The sequence below is a fragment of the Pseudorasbora parva genome, unplaced genomic scaffold (assembly GCF_024679245.1).
Source record: "Pseudorasbora parva isolate DD20220531a unplaced genomic scaffold, ASM2467924v1 scaffold_33, whole genome shotgun sequence".
NCBI classification, from domain to species: Eukaryota; Metazoa; Chordata; class Actinopteri; order Cypriniformes; family Gobionidae; genus Pseudorasbora; species Pseudorasbora parva.
The window spans coordinates 432,725-449,860 of record NW_027125104.1 but is presented as its reverse complement, the minus strand read 5'-3'; the positions used below and the strand labels follow the sequence as shown (position 1 = coordinate 449,860).

The 17,136-nt window shown below is 53.3% G+C and overlaps 17 non-coding genes and 1 pseudogene across 17 annotated transcripts; all 18 read right to left on the bottom strand.

Annotated features, from left to right (window-relative positions):
- Nucleotides 1–337: 337 nt before the first annotated feature.
- Nucleotides 338–501, bottom strand: LOC137067046 (U1 spliceosomal RNA). The gene has a single exon (XR_010902872.1). It is a non-coding gene; the product is annotated as a U1 spliceosomal RNA (small nuclear RNA).
- Nucleotides 502–969: 468 nt separating this feature from the next.
- LOC137066582 (U2 spliceosomal RNA) lies at nt 970–1,160 on the bottom strand. The gene has a single exon (XR_010902489.1). It is a non-coding gene; the product is annotated as a U2 spliceosomal RNA (small nuclear RNA).
- A 1,033-nt stretch (nt 1,161–2,193) lies between these two features.
- Nucleotides 2,194–2,357, bottom strand: LOC137067044 (U1 spliceosomal RNA). The gene has a single exon (XR_010902871.1). It is a non-coding gene; the product is annotated as a U1 spliceosomal RNA (small nuclear RNA).
- A 468-nt stretch (nt 2,358–2,825) lies between these two features.
- On the bottom strand, nt 2,826–3,016 carry LOC137066580 (U2 spliceosomal RNA). Its single transcript, XR_010902488.1, has one exon. It is a non-coding gene; the product is annotated as a U2 spliceosomal RNA (small nuclear RNA).
- Nucleotides 3,017–4,049: 1,033 nt separating this feature from the next.
- Nucleotides 4,050–4,213, bottom strand: LOC137067344 (U1 spliceosomal RNA). The gene has a single exon (XR_010903143.1). It is a non-coding gene; the product is annotated as a U1 spliceosomal RNA (small nuclear RNA).
- Nucleotides 4,214–4,681: 468 nt separating this feature from the next.
- On the bottom strand, nt 4,682–4,872 carry LOC137066579 (U2 spliceosomal RNA). Its single transcript, XR_010902487.1, has one exon. It is a non-coding gene; the product is annotated as a U2 spliceosomal RNA (small nuclear RNA).
- Nucleotides 4,873–5,905: 1,033 nt separating this feature from the next.
- On the bottom strand, nt 5,906–6,069 carry LOC137067043 (U1 spliceosomal RNA). Its single transcript, XR_010902870.1, has one exon. It is a non-coding gene; the product is annotated as a U1 spliceosomal RNA (small nuclear RNA).
- A 468-nt stretch (nt 6,070–6,537) lies between these two features.
- LOC137066577 (U2 spliceosomal RNA) lies at nt 6,538–6,728 on the bottom strand. Its single transcript, XR_010902485.1, has one exon. It is a non-coding gene; the product is annotated as a U2 spliceosomal RNA (small nuclear RNA).
- A 1,033-nt stretch (nt 6,729–7,761) lies between these two features.
- On the bottom strand, nt 7,762–7,925 carry LOC137067042 (U1 spliceosomal RNA). Its single transcript, XR_010902869.1, has one exon. It is a non-coding gene; the product is annotated as a U1 spliceosomal RNA (small nuclear RNA).
- Nucleotides 7,926–8,369: 444 nt separating this feature from the next.
- On the bottom strand, nt 8,370–8,562 carry LOC137066875 (U2 spliceosomal RNA). The gene has a single exon (XR_010902755.1). It is a non-coding gene; the product is annotated as a U2 spliceosomal RNA (small nuclear RNA).
- A 1,033-nt stretch (nt 8,563–9,595) lies between these two features.
- Nucleotides 9,596–9,759, bottom strand: LOC137067040 (U1 spliceosomal RNA). The gene has a single exon (XR_010902867.1). It is a non-coding gene; the product is annotated as a U1 spliceosomal RNA (small nuclear RNA).
- A 445-nt stretch (nt 9,760–10,204) lies between these two features.
- On the bottom strand, nt 10,205–10,397 carry LOC137066874 (U2 spliceosomal RNA). The gene has a single exon (XR_010902754.1). It is a non-coding gene; the product is annotated as a U2 spliceosomal RNA (small nuclear RNA).
- Nucleotides 10,398–11,430: 1,033 nt separating this feature from the next.
- On the bottom strand, nt 11,431–11,594 carry LOC137067039 (U1 spliceosomal RNA). Its single transcript, XR_010902866.1, has one exon. It is a non-coding gene; the product is annotated as a U1 spliceosomal RNA (small nuclear RNA).
- A 469-nt stretch (nt 11,595–12,063) lies between these two features.
- Nucleotides 12,064–12,254, bottom strand: LOC137067369 (U2 spliceosomal RNA). Its single transcript, XR_010903164.1, has one exon. It is a non-coding gene; the product is annotated as a U2 spliceosomal RNA (small nuclear RNA).
- Nucleotides 12,255–13,287: 1,033 nt separating this feature from the next.
- On the bottom strand, nt 13,288–13,451 carry LOC137067038 (U1 spliceosomal RNA). The gene has a single exon (XR_010902865.1). It is a non-coding gene; the product is annotated as a U1 spliceosomal RNA (small nuclear RNA).
- Nucleotides 13,452–13,920: 469 nt separating this feature from the next.
- On the bottom strand, nt 13,921–14,111 carry LOC137067368 (U2 spliceosomal RNA). The gene has a single exon (XR_010903163.1). It is a non-coding gene; the product is annotated as a U2 spliceosomal RNA (small nuclear RNA).
- Nucleotides 14,112–15,144: 1,033 nt separating this feature from the next.
- Nucleotides 15,145–15,308, bottom strand: LOC137067037 (U1 spliceosomal RNA). The gene has a single exon (XR_010902864.1). It is a non-coding gene; the product is annotated as a U1 spliceosomal RNA (small nuclear RNA).
- A 464-nt stretch (nt 15,309–15,772) lies between these two features.
- On the bottom strand, nt 15,773–15,945 carry LOC137066907 (U2 spliceosomal RNA; annotated as a pseudogene).
- Nucleotides 15,946–17,136: the final 1,191 nt, after the last annotated feature.

Sequence of the window (17,136 nt, the reverse complement as noted above, 5' to 3'; positions counted from 1 at the left end):
CAGCACGCGCACGAGACAGTCGTACCATACGACAGAAAACCTCCATCCGAACAACTTTGCCTTTGGGACCACTGCTGTCAATCAACTCGTCCGTTGAATATCAAAGTTTGTGGGAAAAACCACATTCGGCAAACCGGTCGCAGGTTTCGACAACCTCGATGAAAACAGACGCAGTTCAGTTCTCTGAACTCTCCGGGTCACTGGCTGACACAGCAGAAAGAGACAGAAACATAACAAAACTGGTGCAACTTCACCCTTTGGGGCAGTGGGCGGCGCCACAAGCGTCAAGAACCGCACGCTTTTTCCCTCCACGCTATCTGCTTTTAACCAGTGTGTACAGGGGAGAGCGCGAACGCAGTCCCCCACTACCATAAATTATGCAGTCGAGATTCCCACATTTGGGGAATTCGCAGGGGTCAGCACAACCGGAGTGCAATGGCCGAGCCTCGCCCTGGGTGAACCACCTTCCTGATCATGGTGTCTCCCCTGCCAGGTAAGTATGAGTTGCCTGGCCTCCAGGCAGAGGCGCCCTATCCCCCTTCGCCATCCTCAAACACGGTGACCTTCCCCTCCCCCAAGAAAAGGAAGGACGGGGCACCTTCCATTGCTTGACTGCTGCGTGCGTGCGTGCCTGACCTTGATTTGAATCAGGTGTCCCTAATCCATCCAACACAAACCCCTGATTCGACTCATCAGCTCGTTGGTAAAGACTCTCAAATAAGAGGGACATCAAAAAACGTGCTGTGACGGTGATGAGTCAGCCGGCCGGCAACCGACGCTTTTGTTCTTCTTTTTTCCCTATGCTCATATGACCGCAGCTTGCTGCTTTCTCTGTGGCACGGTCATCGTCAACGGTCACCTCATCGTCATTCTGTATGCGCTTCCTGCGTATTTCTGTATTCTCTGACAAAAGTCCAGTGGTGTTGTTGGTTCTTCTATTAGTCACAACAATTCGCAGTCCCCGAAAAGGGGAAGCACACCGTTCCTGGAGGCACTGCAATACCAGGTCGATGCGTGGAGTGGACGGAGCAAGCCCCGGTTCCGGCTCCATGTGCCAAAAATCAATTTAATATGCAGTCCCCGGATAGGGGACGTATCAGATATTAAACTGATAAGAACAGATACTACACTTGATCTTAGCCAAAAGGCCGAGAAGCGATGACACAATGACGCAGCGGCAGGGGAGCCGGCAAAGGCGACGCCCATCTGGGAAGCGGTGAGGGGGGGGAGGGTTGGCAAAGGCCGTACGTCGTAGAGACCTGAAACTTTGAGGGATGGTACTAGCCACTCGCTCTACAACATCACCAAGGCTGGCCCCCCGATGGGCCCGGCGGTGGCGCTACAGCCACCGAAAGTACGAAATGGCTCGTAGCTCCCAAACCGCACGCCGCAGAACCAAGTGTCTTATATCATCGGAATCCTTGGCTCGAGCCGAGCGAGACGCATGCCTCGGATTCGAAGGTTGCGCTGGCGAAATTTTCGGGTATTTGGGATTTTGTGAAAAACCTACTTTTGCACACTAGTCCTAGGTCTTTTGCCCGATCTGGCCCAAACCAGTGCAGAAAGATTCTCTGGAGTCTGACTGTCCGTCCAGATCGGAAAAAAAGTGGGAATTTCGATTCAGCTTGGCGGCGGCAGGCCGAAACCTACGGGCTGGGCGAGGCGGGGTCTGCTAGAACGGCTATAGCTCTTGGACGGAACGAGACAATTTCACCCAAGCCGGTACACCCGTGCACGGGCTCAGTCTGGGGTCAGGCGAGAAAGGACGCGGTGAATGGCCACCTAGTGGCGCTTTAAAATGAAAAAGCAACAACATGAGAGCGGCTATAGGCGAACGTATGTCGCGTGCTTTTTCACAGCACGCGCACGAGACAGTCGTACCATACGACAGAAAACCTCCATCCGAACAACTTTGCCTTTGGGACCACTGCTGTCAATCAACTCGTCCGTTGAATATCAAAGTTTGTGGGAAAAACCACATTCGGCAAACCGGTCGCAGGTTTCGACAACCTCGATGAAAACAGACGCAGTTCAGTTCTCTGAACTCTCCGGGTCACTGGCTGACACAGCAGAAAGAGACAGAAACATAACAAAACTGGTGCAACTTCACCCTTTGGGGCAGTGGGCGGCGCCACAAGCGTCAAGAACCGCACGCTTTTTCCCTCCACGCTATCTGCTTTTAACCAGTGTGTACAGGGGAGAGCGCGAACGCAGTCCCCCACTACCATAAATTATGCAGTCGAGATTCCCACATTTGGGGAATTCGCAGGGGTCAGCACAACCGGAGTGCAATGGCCGAGCCTCGCCCTGGGTGAACCACCTTCCTGATCATGGTGTCTCCCCTGCCAGGTAAGTATGAGTTGCCTGGCCTCCAGGCAGAGGCGCCCTATCCCCCTTCGCCATCCTCAAACACGGTGACCTTCCCCTCCCCCAAGAAAAGGAAGGACGGGGCACCTTCCATTGCTTGACTGCTGCGTGCGTGCGTGCCTGACCTTGATTTGAATCAGGTGTCCCTAATCCATCCAACACAAACCCCTGATTCGACTCATCAGCTCGTTGGTAAAGACTCTCAAATAAGAGGGACATCAAAAAACGTGCTGTGACGGTGATGAGTCAGCCGGCCGGCAACCGACGCTTTTGTTCTTCTTTTTTCCCTATGCTCATATGACCGCAGCTTGCTGCTTTCTCTGTGGCACGGTCATCGTCAACGGTCACCTCATCGTCATTCTGTATGCGCTTCCTGCGTATTTCTGTATTCTCTGACAAAAGTCCAGTGGTGTTGTTGGTTCTTCTATTAGTCACAACAATTCGCAGTCCCCGAAAAGGGGAAGCACACCGTTCCTGGAGGCACTGCAATACCAGGTCGATGCGTGGAGTGGACGGAGCAAGCCCCGGTTCCGGCTCCATGTGCCAAAAATCAATTTAATATGCAGTCCCCGGATAGGGGACGTATCAGATATTAAACTGATAAGAACAGATACTACACTTGATCTTAGCCAAAAGGCCGAGAAGCGATGACACAATGACGCAGCGGCAGGGGAGCCGGCAAAGGCGACGCCCATCTGGGAAGCGGTGAGGGGGGGGAGGGTTGGCAAAGGCCGTACGTCGTAGAGACCTGAAACTTTGAGGGATGGCACTAGCCACTCGCTCTACAACATCACCAAGGCTGGCCCCCCGATGGGCCCGGCGGTGGCGCTACAGCCACCGAAAGTACGAAATGGCTCGTAGCTCCCAAACCGCACGCCGCAGAACCAAGTGTCTTATATCATCGGAATCCTTGGCTCGAGCCGAGCGAGACGCATGCCTCGGATTCGAAGGTTGCGCTGGCGAAATTTTCGGGTATTTGGGATTTTGTGAAAAACCTACTTTTGCACACTAGTCCTAGGTCTTTTGCCCGATCTGGCCCAAACCAGTGCAGAAAGATTCTCTGGAGTCTGACTGTCCGTCCAGATCGGAAAAAAAGTGGGAATTTCGATTCAGCTTGGCGGCGGCAGGCCGAAACCTACGGGCTGGGCGAGGCGGGGTCTGCTAGAACGGCTATAGCTCTTGGACGGAACGAGACAATTTCACCCAAGCCGGTACACCCGTGCACGGGCTCAGTCTGGGGTCAGGCGAGAAAGGACGCGGTGAATGGCCACCTAGTGGCGCTTTAAAATGAAAAAGCAACAACATGAGAGCGGCTATAGGCGAACGTATGTCGCGTGCTTTTTCACAGCACGCGCACGAGACAGTCGTACCATACGACAGAAAACCTCCATCCGAACAACTTTGCCTTTGGGACCACTGCTGTCAATCAACTCGTCCGTTGAATATCAAAGTTTGTGGGAAAAACCACATTCGGCAAACCGGTCGCAGGTTTCGACAACCTCGATGAAAACAGACGCAGTTCAGTTCTCTGAACTCTCCGGGTCACTGGCTGACACAGCAGAAAGAGACAGAAACATAACAAAACTGGTGCAACTTCACCCTTTGGGGCAGTGGGCGGCGCCACAAGCGTCAAGAACCGCACGCTTTTTCCCTCCACGCTATCTGCTTTTAACCAGTGTGTACAGGGGAGAGCGCGAACGCAGTCCCCCACTACCATAAATTATGCAGTCGAGATTCCCACATTTGGGGAATTCGCAGGGGTCAGCACAACCGGAGTGCAATGGCCGAGCCTCGCCCTGGGTGACCCACCTTCCTGATCATGGTGTCTCCCCTGCCAGGTAAGTATGAGTTGCCTGGCCTCCAGGCAGAGGCGCCCTATCCCCCTTCGCCATCCTCAAACACGGTGACCTTCCCCTCCCCCAAGAAAAGGAAGGACGGGGCACCTTCCATTGCTTGACTGCTGCGTGCGTGCGTGCCTGACCTTGATTTGAATCAGGTGTCCCTAATCCATCCAACACAAACCCCCGATTCGACTCATCAGCTCGTTGGTAAAGACTCTCAAATAAGAGGGACATCAAAAAACGTGCTGTGACGGTGATGAGTCAGCCGGCCGGCAACCGACGCTTTTGTTCTTCTTTTTTCCCTATGCTCATATGACCGCAGCTTGCTGCTTTCTCTGTGGCACGGTCATCGTCAACGGTCACCTCATCGTCATTCTGTATGCGCTTCCTGCGTATTTCTGTATTCTCTGACAAAAGTCCAGTGGTGTTGTTGGTTCTTCTATTAGTCACAACAATTCGCAGGCCCCAAAAAGGGGAAGCACACCGTTCCTGGAGGCACTGCAATACCAGGTCGATGCGTGGAGTGGACGGAGCAAGCCCCGGTTCCGGCTCCATGTGCCAAAAATCAATTTAATATGCAGTCCCCGGATAGGGGACGTATCAGATATTAAACTGATAAGAACAGATACTACACTTGATCTTAGCCAAAAGGCCGAGAAGCGATGACACAATGACGCAGCGGCAGGGGAGCCGGCAAAGGCGACGCCCATCTGGGAAGCGGTGAGGGGGGGGAGGGTTGGCAAAGGCCGTACGTCGTAGAGACCTGAAACTTTGAGGGATGGCACTAGCCACTCGCTCTACAACATCACCAAGGCTGGCCCCCCGATGGGCCCGGCGGTGGCGCTACAGCCACCGAAAGTACGAAATGGCTCGTAGCTCCCAAACCGCACGCCGCAGAACCAAGTGTCTTATATCATCGGAATCCTTGGCTCGAGCCGAGCGAGACGCATGCCTCGGATTCGAAGGTTGCGCTGGCGAAATTTTCGGGTATTTGGGATTTTGTGAAAAACCTACTTTTGCACACTAGTCCTAGGTCTTTTGCCCGATCTGGCCCAAACCAGTGCAGAAAGATTCTCTGGAGTCTGACTGTCCGTCCAGATCGGAAAAAAAGTGGGAATTTCGATTCAGCTTGGCGGCGGCAGGCCGAAACCTACGGGCTGGGCGAGGCGGGGTCTGCTAGAACGGCTATAGCTCTTGGACGGAACGAGACAATTTCACCCAAGCCGGTACACCCGTGCACGGGCTCAGTCTGGGGTCAGGCGAGAAAGGACGCGGTGAATGGCCACCTAGTGGCGCTTTAAAATGAAAAAGCAACAACATGAGAGCGGCTATAGGCGAACGTATGTCGCGTGCTTTTTCACAGCACGCGCACGAGACAGTCGTACCATACGACAGAAAACCTCCATCCGAACAACTTTGCCTTTGGGACCACTGCTGTCAATCAACTCGTCCGTTGAATATCAAAGTTTGTGGGAAAAACCACATTCGGCAAACCGGTCGCAGGTTTCGACAACCTCGATGAAAACAGACGCAGTTCAGTTCTCTGAACTCTCCGGGTCACTGGCTGACACAGCAGAAAGAGACAGAAACATAACAAAACTGGTGCAACTTCACCCTTTGGGGCAGTGGGCGGCGCCACAAGCGCCAAGAACCGCACGCTTTTTCCCTCCACGCTATCTGCTTTTAACCAGTGTGTACAGGGGAGAGCGCGAACGCAGTCCCCCACTACCATAAATTATGCAGTCGAGATTCCCACATTTGGGGAATTCGCAGGGGTCAGCACAACCGGAGTGCAATGGCCGAGCCTCGCCCTGGGTGAACCACCTTCCTGATCATGGTGTCTCCCCTGCCAGGTAAGTATGAGTTGCCTGGCCTCCAGGCAGAGGCGCCCTATCCCCCTTCGCCATCCTCAAACACGGTGACCTTCCCCTCCCCCAAGAAAAGGAAGGACGGGGCACCTTCCATTGCTTGACTGCTGCGTGCGTGCGTGCCTGACCTTGATTTGAATCAGGTGTCCCTAATCCATCCAACACAAACCCCTGATTCGACTCATCAGCTCGTTGGTAAAGACTCTCAAATAAGAGGGACATCAAAAAACGTGCTGTGACGGTGATGAGTCAGCCGGCCGGCAACCGACGCTTTTGTTCTTCTTTTTTCCCTATGCTCATATGACCGCAGCTTGCTGCTTTCTCTGTGGCACGGTCATCGTCAACGGTCACCTCATCGTCATTCTGTATGCGCTTCCTGCGTATTTCTGTATTCTCTGACAAAAGTCCAGTGGTGTTGTTGGTTCTTCTATTAGTCACAACAATTCGCAGGCCCCAAAAAGGGGAAGCACACCGTTCCTGGAGGCACTGCAATACCAGGTCGATGCGTGGAGTGGACGGAGCAAGCCCCGGTTCCGGCTCCATGTGCCAAAAATCAATTTAATATGCAGTCCCCGGATAGGGGACGTATCAGATATTAAACTGATAAGAACAGATACTACACTTGATCTTAGCCAAAAGGCCGAGAAGCGATGACACAATGACGCAGCGGCAGGGGAGCCGGCAAAGGCGACGCCCATCTGGGAAGCGGTGAGGGGGGGGAGGGTTGGCAAAGGCCGTACGTCGTAGAGACCTGAAACTTTGAGGGATGGCACTAGCCACTCGCTCTACAACATCACCAAGGCTGGCCCCCCGATGGGCCCGGCGGTGGCGCTACAGCCACCGAAAGTACGAAATGGCTCGTAGCTCCCAAACCGCACGCCGCAGAACCAAGTGTCTTATATCATCGGAATCCTTGGCTCGAGCCGAGCGAGACGCATGCCTCGGATTCGAAGGTTGCGCTGGCGAAATTTTCGGGTATTTGGGATTTTGTGAAAAACCTACTTTTGCACACTAGTCCTAGGTCTTTTGCCCGATCTGGCCCAAACCAGTGCAGAAAGATTCTCTGGAGTCTGACTGTCCGTCCAGATCGGAAAAAAAGTGGGAATTTCGATTCAGCTTGGCGGCGGCAGGCCGAAACCTACGGGCTGGGCGAGGCGGGGTCTGCTAGAACGGCTATAGCTCTTGGACGGAACGAGACAATTTCACCCAAGCCGGTACACCCGTGCACGGGCTCAGTCTGGGGTCAGGCGAGAAAGGACGCGGTGAATGGCCACCTAGTGGCGCTTTAAAATGAAAAAGCAACAACATGAGAGCGGCTATAGGCGAACGTATGTCGCGTGCTTTTTCACAGCACGCGCACGAGACAGTCGTACCATACGACAGAAAACCTCCATCCGAACAACTTTGCCTTTGGGACCACTGCTGTCAATCAACTCGTCCGTTGAATATCAAAGTTTGTGGGAAAAACCACATTCGGCAAACCGGTCGCAGGTTTCGACAACCTCGATGAAAACAGACGCAGTTCAGTTCTCTGAACTCTCCGGGTCACTGGCTGACACAGCAGAAAGAGACAGAAACATAACAAAACTGGTGCAACTTCACCCTTTGGGGCAGTGGGCGGCGCCACAAGCGCCAAGAACCGCACGCTTTTTCCCTCCACGCTATCTGCTTTTAACCAGTGTGTACAGGGGAGAGCGCGAACGCAGTCCCCCACTACCATAAATTATGCAGTCGAGATTCCCACATTTGGGGAATTCGCAGGGGTCAGCACAACCGGAGTGCAATGGCCGAGCCTCGCCCTGGGTGAACCACCTTCCTGATCATGGTGTCTCCCCTGCCAGGTAAGTATGAGTTGCCTGGCCTCCAGGCAGAGGCGCCCTATCCCCCTTCGCCATCCTCAAACACGGTGACCTTCCCCTCCCCCAAGAAAAGGAAGGACGGGGCACCTTCCATTGCTTGACTGCTGCGTGCGTGCGTGCCTGACCTTGATTTGAATCAGGTGTCCCTAATCCATCCAACACAAACCCCTGATTCGACTCATCAGCTCGTTGGTAAAGACTCTCAAATAAGAGGGACATCAAAAAACGTGCTGTGACGGTGATGAGTCAGCCGGCCGGCAACCGACGCTTTTGTTCTTCTTTTTTCCCTATGCTCATATGACCGCAGCTTGCTGCTTTCTCTGTGGCACGGTCATCGTCAACGGTCACCTCATCGTCATTCTGTATGCGCTTCCTGCGTATTTCTGTATTCTCTGACAAAAGTCCAGTGGTGTTGTTGGTTCTTCTATTAGTCACAACAATTCGCAGTCCCCGAAAAGGCACTGCAATACCAGGTCGATGCGTGGAGTGGACGGAGCAAGCCCCGGTTCCGGCTCCATGTGCCAAAAATCAATTTAATATGCAGTCCCCGGATAGGGGACGTATCAGATATTAAACTGATAAGAACAGATACTACACTTGATCTTAGCCAAAAGGCCGAGAAGCGATGACACAATGACGCAGCGGCAGGGGAGCCGGCAAAGGCGACGCCCATCTGGGAAGCGGTGAGGGGGGGGAGGGTTGGCAAAGGCCGTACGTCGTAGAGACCTGAAACTTTGAGGGATGGTACTAGCCACTCGCTCTACAACATCACCAAGGCTGGCCCCCCGATGGGCCCGGCGGTGGCGCTACAGCCACCGAAAGTACGAAATGGCTCGTAGCTCCCAAACCGCACGCCGCAGAACCAAGTGTCTTATATCATCGGAATCCTTGGCTCGAGCCGAGCGAGACGCATGCCTCGGATTCGAAGGTTGCGCTGGCGAAATTTTCGGGTATTTGGGATTTTGTGAAAAACCTACTTTTGCACACTAGTCCTAGGTCTTTTGCCCGATCTGGCCCAAACCAGTGCAGAAAGATTCTCTGGAGTCTGACTGTCCGTCCAGATCGGAAAAAAAGTGGGAATTTCGATTCAGCTTGGCGGCGGCAGGCCGAAACCTACGGGCTGGGCGAGGCGGGGTCTGCTAGAACGGCTATAGCTCTTGGACGGAACGAGACAATTTCACCCAAGCCGGTACACCCGTGCACGGGCTCAGTCTGGGGTCAGGCGAGAAAGGACGCGGTGAATGGCCACCTAGTGGCGCTTTAAAATGAAAAAGCAACAACATAAGAGCGGCTATAGGCGAATGTATGTCGCGTGCTTTTTCACAGCACGCGCACGAGACAGTCGTACCATACGACAGAAAACCTCCATCCGAACAACTTTGCCTTTGGGACCACTGCTGTCAATCAACTCGTCCGTTGAATATCAAAGTTTGTGGGAAAAACCACATTCGGCAAACCGGTCGCAGGTTTCGACAACCTCGATGAAAACAGACGCAGTTCAGTTCTCTGAACTCTCCGGGTCACTGGCTGACACAGCAGAAAGAGACAGAAACATAACAAAACTGGTGCAACTTCACCCTTTGGGGCAGTGGGCGGCGCCACAAGCGTCAAGAACCGCACGCTTTTTCCCTCCACGCTATCTGCTTTTAACCAGTGTGTACAGGGGAGAGCGCGAACGCAGTCCCCCACTACCATAAATTATGCAGTCGAGATTCCCACATTTGGGGAATTCGCAGGGGTCAGCACAACCGGAGTGCAATGGCCGAGCCTCGCCCTGGGTGAACCACCTTCCTGATCATGGTGTCTCCCCTGCCAGGTAAGTATGAGTTGCCTGGCCTCCAGGCAGAGGCGCCCTATCCCCCTTCGCCATCCTCAAACACGGTGACCTTCCCCTCCCCCAAGAAAAGGAAGGACGGGGCACCTTCCATTGCTTGACTGCTGCGTGCGTGCGTGCCTGACCTTGATTTGAATCAGGTGTCCCTAATCCATCCAACACAAACCCCTGATTCGACTCATCAGCTCGTTGGTAAAGACTCTCAAATAAGACGGGACATCAAAAAACGTGCTGTGACGGTGATGAGTCAGCCGGCCGGCAACCGACGCTTTTGTTCTTCTTTTTTCCCTATGCTCATATGACCGCAGCTTGCTGCTTTCTCTGTGGCACGGTCATCGTCAACGGTCACCTCATCGTCATTCTGTATGCGCTTCCTGCGTATTTCTGTATTCTCTGACAAAAGTCCAGTGGTGTTGTTGGTTCTTCTATTAGTCACAACAATTCGCAGTCCCCGAAAAGGCACTGCAATACCAGGTCGATGCGTGGAGTGGACGGAGCAAGCCCCGGTTCCGGCTCCATGTGCCAAAAATCAATTTAATATGCAGTCCCCGGATAGGGGACGTATCAGATATTAAACTGATAAGAACAGATACTACACTTGATCTTAGCCAAAAGGCCGAGAAGCGATGACACAATGACGCAGCGGCAGGGGAGCCGGCAAAGGCGACGCCCATCTGGGAAGCGGTGAGGGGGGGGAGGGTTGGCAAAGGCCGTACGTCGTAGAGACCTGAAACTTTGAGGGATGGTACTAGCCACTCGCTCTACAACATCACCAAGGCTGGCCCCCCGATGGGCCCGGCGGTGGCGCTACAGCCACCGAAAGTACGAAATGGCTCGTAGCTCCCAAACCGCACGCCGCAGAACCAAGTGTCTTATATCATCGGAATCCTTGGCTCGAGCCGAGCGAGACGCATGCCTCGGATTCGAAGGTTGCGCTGGCGAAATTTTCGGGTATTTGGGATTTTGTGAAAAACCTACTTTTGCACACTAGTCCTAGGTCTTTTGCCCGATCTGGCCCAAACCAGTGCAGAAAGATTCTCTGGAGTCTGACTGTCCGTCCAGATCGGAAAAAAAGTGGGAATTTCGATTCAGCTTGGCGGCGGCAGGCCGAAACCTACGGGCTGGGCGAGGCGGGGTCTGCTAGAACGGCTATAGCTCTTGGACGGAACGAGACAATTTCACCCAAGCCGGTACACCCGTGCACGGGCTCAGTCTGGGGTCAGGCGAGAAAGGACGCGGTGAATGGCCACCTAGTGGCGCTTTAAAATGAAAAAGCAACAACATAAGAGCGGCTATAGGCGAACGTATGTCGCGTGCTTTTTCACAGCACGCGCACGAGACAGTCGTACCATACGACAGAAAACCTCCATCCGAACAACTTTGCCTTTGGGACCACTGCTGTCAATCAACTCGTCCGTTGAATATCAAAGTTTGTGGGAAAAACCACATTCGGCAAACCGGTCGCAGGTTTCGACAACCTCGATGAAAACAGACGCAGTTCAGTTCTCTGAACTCTCCGGGTCACTGGCTGACACAGCAGAAAGAGACAGAAACATAACAAAACTGGTGCAACTTCACCCTTTGGGGCAGTGGGCGGCGCCACAAGCGTCAAGAACCGCACGCTTTTTCCCTCCACGCTATCTGCTTTTAACCAGTGTGTACAGGGGAGAGCGCGAACGCAGTCCCCCACTACCATAAATTATGCAGTCGAGATTCCCACATTTGGGGAATTCGCAGGGGTCAGCACAACCGGAGTGCAATGGCCGAGCCTCGCCCTGGGTGAACCACCTTCCTGATCATGGTGTCTCCCCTGCCAGGTAAGTATGAGTTGCCTGGCCTCCAGGCAGAGGCGCCCTATCCCCCTTCGCCATCCTCAAACACGGTGACCTTCCCCTCCCCCAAGAAAAGGAAGGACGGGGCACCTTCCATTGCTTGACTGCTGCGTGCGTGCGTGCCTGACCTTGATTTGAATCAGGTGTCCCTAATCCATCCAACACAAACCCCTGATTCGACTCATCAGCTCGTTGGTAAAGACTCTCAAATAAGACGGGACATCAAAAAACGTGCTGTGACGGTGATGAGTCAGCCGGCCGGCAACCGACGCTTTTGTTCTTCTTTTTTCCCTATGCTCATATGACCGCAGCTTGCTGCTTTCTCTGTGGCACGGTCATCGTCAACGGTCACCTCATCGTCATTCTGTATGCGCTTCCTGCGTATTTCTGTATTCTCTGACAAAAGTCCAGTGGTGTTGTTGGTTCTTCTATTAGTCACAACAATTCGCAGTCCCCAAAAAGGGGAAGCACACCGTTCCTGGAGGCACTGCAATACCAGGTCGATGCGTGGAGTGGACGGAGCAAGCCCCAGTTCCGGCTCCATGTGCCAAAAATCAATTTAATATGCAGTCCCCGGATAGGGGACGTATCAGATATTAAACTGATAAGAACAGATACTACACTTGATCTTAGCCAAAAGGCCGAGAAGCGATGACACAATGACGCAGCGGCAGGGGAGCCGGCAAAGGCGACGCCCATCTGGGAAGCGGTGAGGGGGGGGAGGGTTGGCAAAGGCCGTACGTCGTAGAGACCTGAAACTTTGAGGGATGGCACTAGCCACTCGCTCTACAACATCACCAAGGCTGGCCCCCCGATGGGCCCGGCGGTGGCGCTACAGCCACCGAAAGTACGAAATGGCTCGTAGCTCCCAAACCGCACGCCGCAGAACCAAGTGTCTTATATCATCGGAATCCTTGGCTCGAGCCGAGCGAGACGCATGCCTCGGATTCGAAGGTTGCGCTGGCGAAATTTTCGGGTATTTGGGATTTTGTGAAAAACCTACTTTTGCACACTAGTCCTAGGTCTTTTGCCCGATCTGGCCCAAACCAGTGCAGAAAGATTCTCTGGAGTCTGACTGTCCGTCCAGATCGGAAAAAAAGTGGGAATTTCGATTCAGCTTGGCGGCGGCAGGCCGAAACCTACGGGCTGGGCGAGGCGGGGTCTGCTAGAACGGCTATAGCTCTTGGACGGAACGAGACAATTTCACCCAAGCCGGTACACCCGTGCACGGGCTCAGTCTGGGGTCAGGCGAGAAAGGACGCGGTGAATGGCCACCTAGTGGCGCTTTAAAATGAAAAAGCAACAACATGAGAGCGGCTATAGGCGAACGTATGTCGCGTGCTTTTTCACAGCACGCGCACGAGACAGTCGTACCATACGACAGAAAACCTCCATCCGAACAACTTTGCCTTTGGGACCACTGCTGTCAATCAACTCGTCCGTTGAATATCAAAGTTTGTGGGAAAAACCACATTCGGCAAACCGGTCGCAGGTTTCGACAACCTCGATGAAAACAGACGCAGTTCAGTTCTCTGAACTCTCCGGGTCACTGGCTGACACAGCAGAAAGAGACAGAAACATAACAAAACTGGTGCAACTTCACCCTTTGGGGCAGTGGGCGGCGCCACAAGCGTCAAGAACCGCACGCTTTTTCCCTCCACGCTATCTGCTTTTAACCAGTGTGTACAGGGGAGAGCGCGAACGCAGTCCCCCACTACCATAAATTATGCAGTCGAGATTCCCACATTTGGGGAATTCGCAGGGGTCAGCACAACCGGAGTGCAATGGCCGAGCCTCGCCCTGGGTGAACCACCTTCCTGATCATGGTGTCTCCCCTGCCAGGTAAGTATGAGTTGCCTGGCCTCCAGGCAGAGGCGCCCTATCCCCCTTCGCCATCCTCAAACACGGTGACCTTCCCCTCCCCCAAGAAAAGGAAGGACGGGGCACCTTCCATTGCTTGACTGCTGCGTGCGTGCGTGCCTGACCTTGATTTGAATCAGGTGTCCCTAATCCATCCAACACAAACCCCTGATTCGACTCATCAGCTCGTTGGTAAAGACTCTCAAATAAGACGGGACATCAAAAAACGTGCTGTGACGGTGATGAGTCAGCCGGCCGGCAACCGACGCTTTTGTTCTTCTTTTTTCCCTATGCTCATATGACCGCAGCTTGCTGCTTTCTCTGTGGCACGGTCATCGTCAACGGTCACCTCATCGTCATTCTGTATGCGCTTCCTGCGTATTTCTGTATTCTCTGACAAAAGTCCAGTGGTGTTGTTGGTTCTTCTATTAGTCACAACAATTCGCAGTCCCCAAAAAGGGGAAGCACACCGTTCCTGGAGGCACTGCAATACCAGGTCGATGCGTGGAGTGGACGGAGCAAGCCCCAGTTCCGGCTCCATGTGCCAAAAATCAATTTAATATGCAGTCCCCGGATAGGGGACGTATCAGATATTAAACTGATAAGAACAGATACTACACTTGATCTTAGCCAAAAGGCCGAGAAGCGATGACACAATGACGCAGCGGCAGGGGAGCCGGCAAAGGCGACGCCCATCTGGGAAGCGGTGAGGGGGGGGAGGGTTGGCAAAGGCCGTACGTCGTAGAGACCTGAAACTTTGAGGGATGGCACTAGCCACTCGCTCTACAACATCACCAAGGCTGGCCCCCCGATGGGCCCGGCGGTGGCGCTACAGCCACCGAAAGTACGAAATGGCTCGTAGCTCCCAAACCGCACGCCGCAGAACCAAGTGTCTTATATCATCGGAATCCTTGGCTCGAGCCGAGCGAGACGCATGCCTCGGATTCGAAGGTTGCGCTGGCGAAATTTTCGGGTATTTGGGATTTTGTGAAAAACCTACTTTTGCACACTAGTCCTAGGTCTTTTGCCCGATCTGGCCCAAACCAGTGCAGAAAGATTCTCTGGAGTCTGACTGTCCGTCCAGATCGGAAAAAAAGTGGGAATTTCGATTCAGCTTGGCGGCGGCAGGCCGAAACCTACGGGCTGGGCGAGGCGGGGTCTGCTAGAACGGCTATAGCTCTTGGACGGAACGAGACAATTTCACCCAAGCCGGTACACCCGTGCACGGGCTCAGTCTGGGGTCAGGCGAGAAAGGACGCGGTGAATGGCCACCTAGTGGCGCTTTAAAATGAAAAAGCAACAACATGAGAGCGGCTATAGGCGAACGTATGTCGCGTGCTTTTTCACAGCACGCGCACGAGACAGTCGTACCATACGACAGAAAACCTCCATCCGAACAACTTTGCCTTTGGGACCACTGCTGTCAATCAACTCGTCCGTTGAATATCAAAGTTTGTGGGAAAAACCACATTCGGCAAACCGGTCGCAGGTTTCGACAACCTCGATGAAAACAGACGCAGTTCAGTTCTCTGAACTCTCCGGGTCACTGGCTGACACAGCAGAAAGAGACAGAAACATAACAAAACTGGTGCAACTTCACCCTTTGGGGCAGTGGGCGGCGCCACAAGCGTCAAGAACCGCACGCTTTTTCCCTCCACGCTATCTGCTTTTAACCAGTGTGTACAGGGGAGAGCGCGAACGCAGTCCCCCACTACCATAAATTATGCAGTCGAGATTCCCACATTTGGGGAATTCGCAGGGGTCAGCACAACCGGAGTGCAATGGCCGAGCCTCGCCCTGGGTGAACCACCTTCCTGATCATGGTGTCTCCCCTGCCAGGTAAGTATGAGTTGCCTGGCCTCCAGGCAGAGGCGCCCTATCCCCCTTCGCCATCCTCAAACACGGTGACCTTCCCCTCCCCCAAGAAAAGGAAGGACGGGGCACCTTCCATTGCTTGACTGCTGCGTGCGTGCGTGACCTTGATTTGAATCAGGTGTCCCTAATCCATCCAACACAAACCCCCGATTCGACTCATCAGCTCGTTGGTAAAGACTCTCAAATAAGAGGGACATCAAAAAACGTGCTGTGACGGTGATGAGTCAGCCGGCCGGCAACCGACGCTTTTGTTCTTCTTTTTTCCCTATGCTCATATGACCGCAGCTTGCTGCTTTCTCTGTGGCACGGTCATCGTCAACGGTCACCTCATCGTCATTCTGTATGCGCTTCCTGCGTATTTCTGTATTCTCTGACAAAAGTCCAGTGGTGTTGTTGGTTCTTCTATTAGTCACAACAATTCGCAGTCCCCAAAAAGGGGAAGCACACCGTTCCTGGAGGCACTGCAATACCAGGTCGATGCGTGGAGTGGACGGAGCAAGCCCCGGTTCCGGCTCCATGTGCCAAAAAACAATTTAATATGCAGTCCCCGGATAGGGGACGTATCAGATATTAAACTGATAAGAACAGATTTTTTCTTTTGAAAGGTTTTTATTGTCACCATTTACAATCATATTTCACAAAACACACTTTCCTTTCAACACACATTTAAAACAAGCAGAACATTTAATACACATGGTTTAAAATGAAGAATTCAGTGTTTAAAATAATAAAACTAAAACCATTGTGCAAGTCGTGTTTAATAGTCCATGCGTGTGTTGAGTTTCTTAAAAGGGGGTGTGGTGTTTGCATGTAAAAATCAGTAGATAAATAAAATAAAGATGATAAAATCCATTGTGCAAGACTGGGGGTGAGTCCTTATCAAGTCTGCATTCCCCCCCACTCTCCAGGAAGAACACTTGGCCTGCCATTTCCGGGGGTCAGCGGAGATCCCCTCTCCTCCGGCCCGCTGGCCCGCTGTTCCCGTAGCCAGAGTGGTGAGGGTGCATCTACGGGCGGTCAAGGTCGGTGGTGGCCGGGACCTCCTTTGTGTGGCCTCGGCCCCCCCGTCCGAATGACGACGTGCGGCCCACCCTGCAGCGTTGATCTTATTCTTTGCTCGCATGCGTGGAGGGGGACCGTCACGCGTTTCCCCACCAGCAGGTTTCTGGTGACCCAGATGGCATCCTTGATTACGTTAAGGGTGAGCCAGAGCGATGCAAATTCATGCGATGTTTGGGCTTTTAGGCCCTGACCCACCCCTAGGATGGCGAGCTTGTAGTCCACCTGGGCCCCACCCGCTGGCAGGCACGGGAAAAACAGGGGGCCGGCCCTGGCCCACAGGTCCCGCGCAGCACCGCACTCCCAGAGCAGATGGTAGACGGTCTCCGGGGATTTGCACCCGGACCGCGGGCAGATGGGATTTTTGGCCATGCCTCTGGAGTGCATAACCGCCCTGACCGGGAGGATCTCATGAGCCACCATCCATGACAAGTCCTTGTGTCCATTCTGGAGAGCGGGGTGAGCAGCATTCTTCCAGACCAATTTTGCCTCACTTAGAGTGAGGTTTGGAATTGGACTCACCGGTTCCCGGTCCTGCACAAAGGAGACAAGAGATTTGTGGTTGGTTAAAATAGTGACGTCTTGTTGTTCTAAAAAATGTTTCTTTAAAAACTTTTTTATAAAACTGTACTCTGTGGGTAGATTAAAAGATACAGGACTACTCAAATCAATTGGTAAAATCTTCAATGCTCTTAGGTAAGACCCCATCCAAAACCGTGCCATGGCTGCTGTCTTATTTTC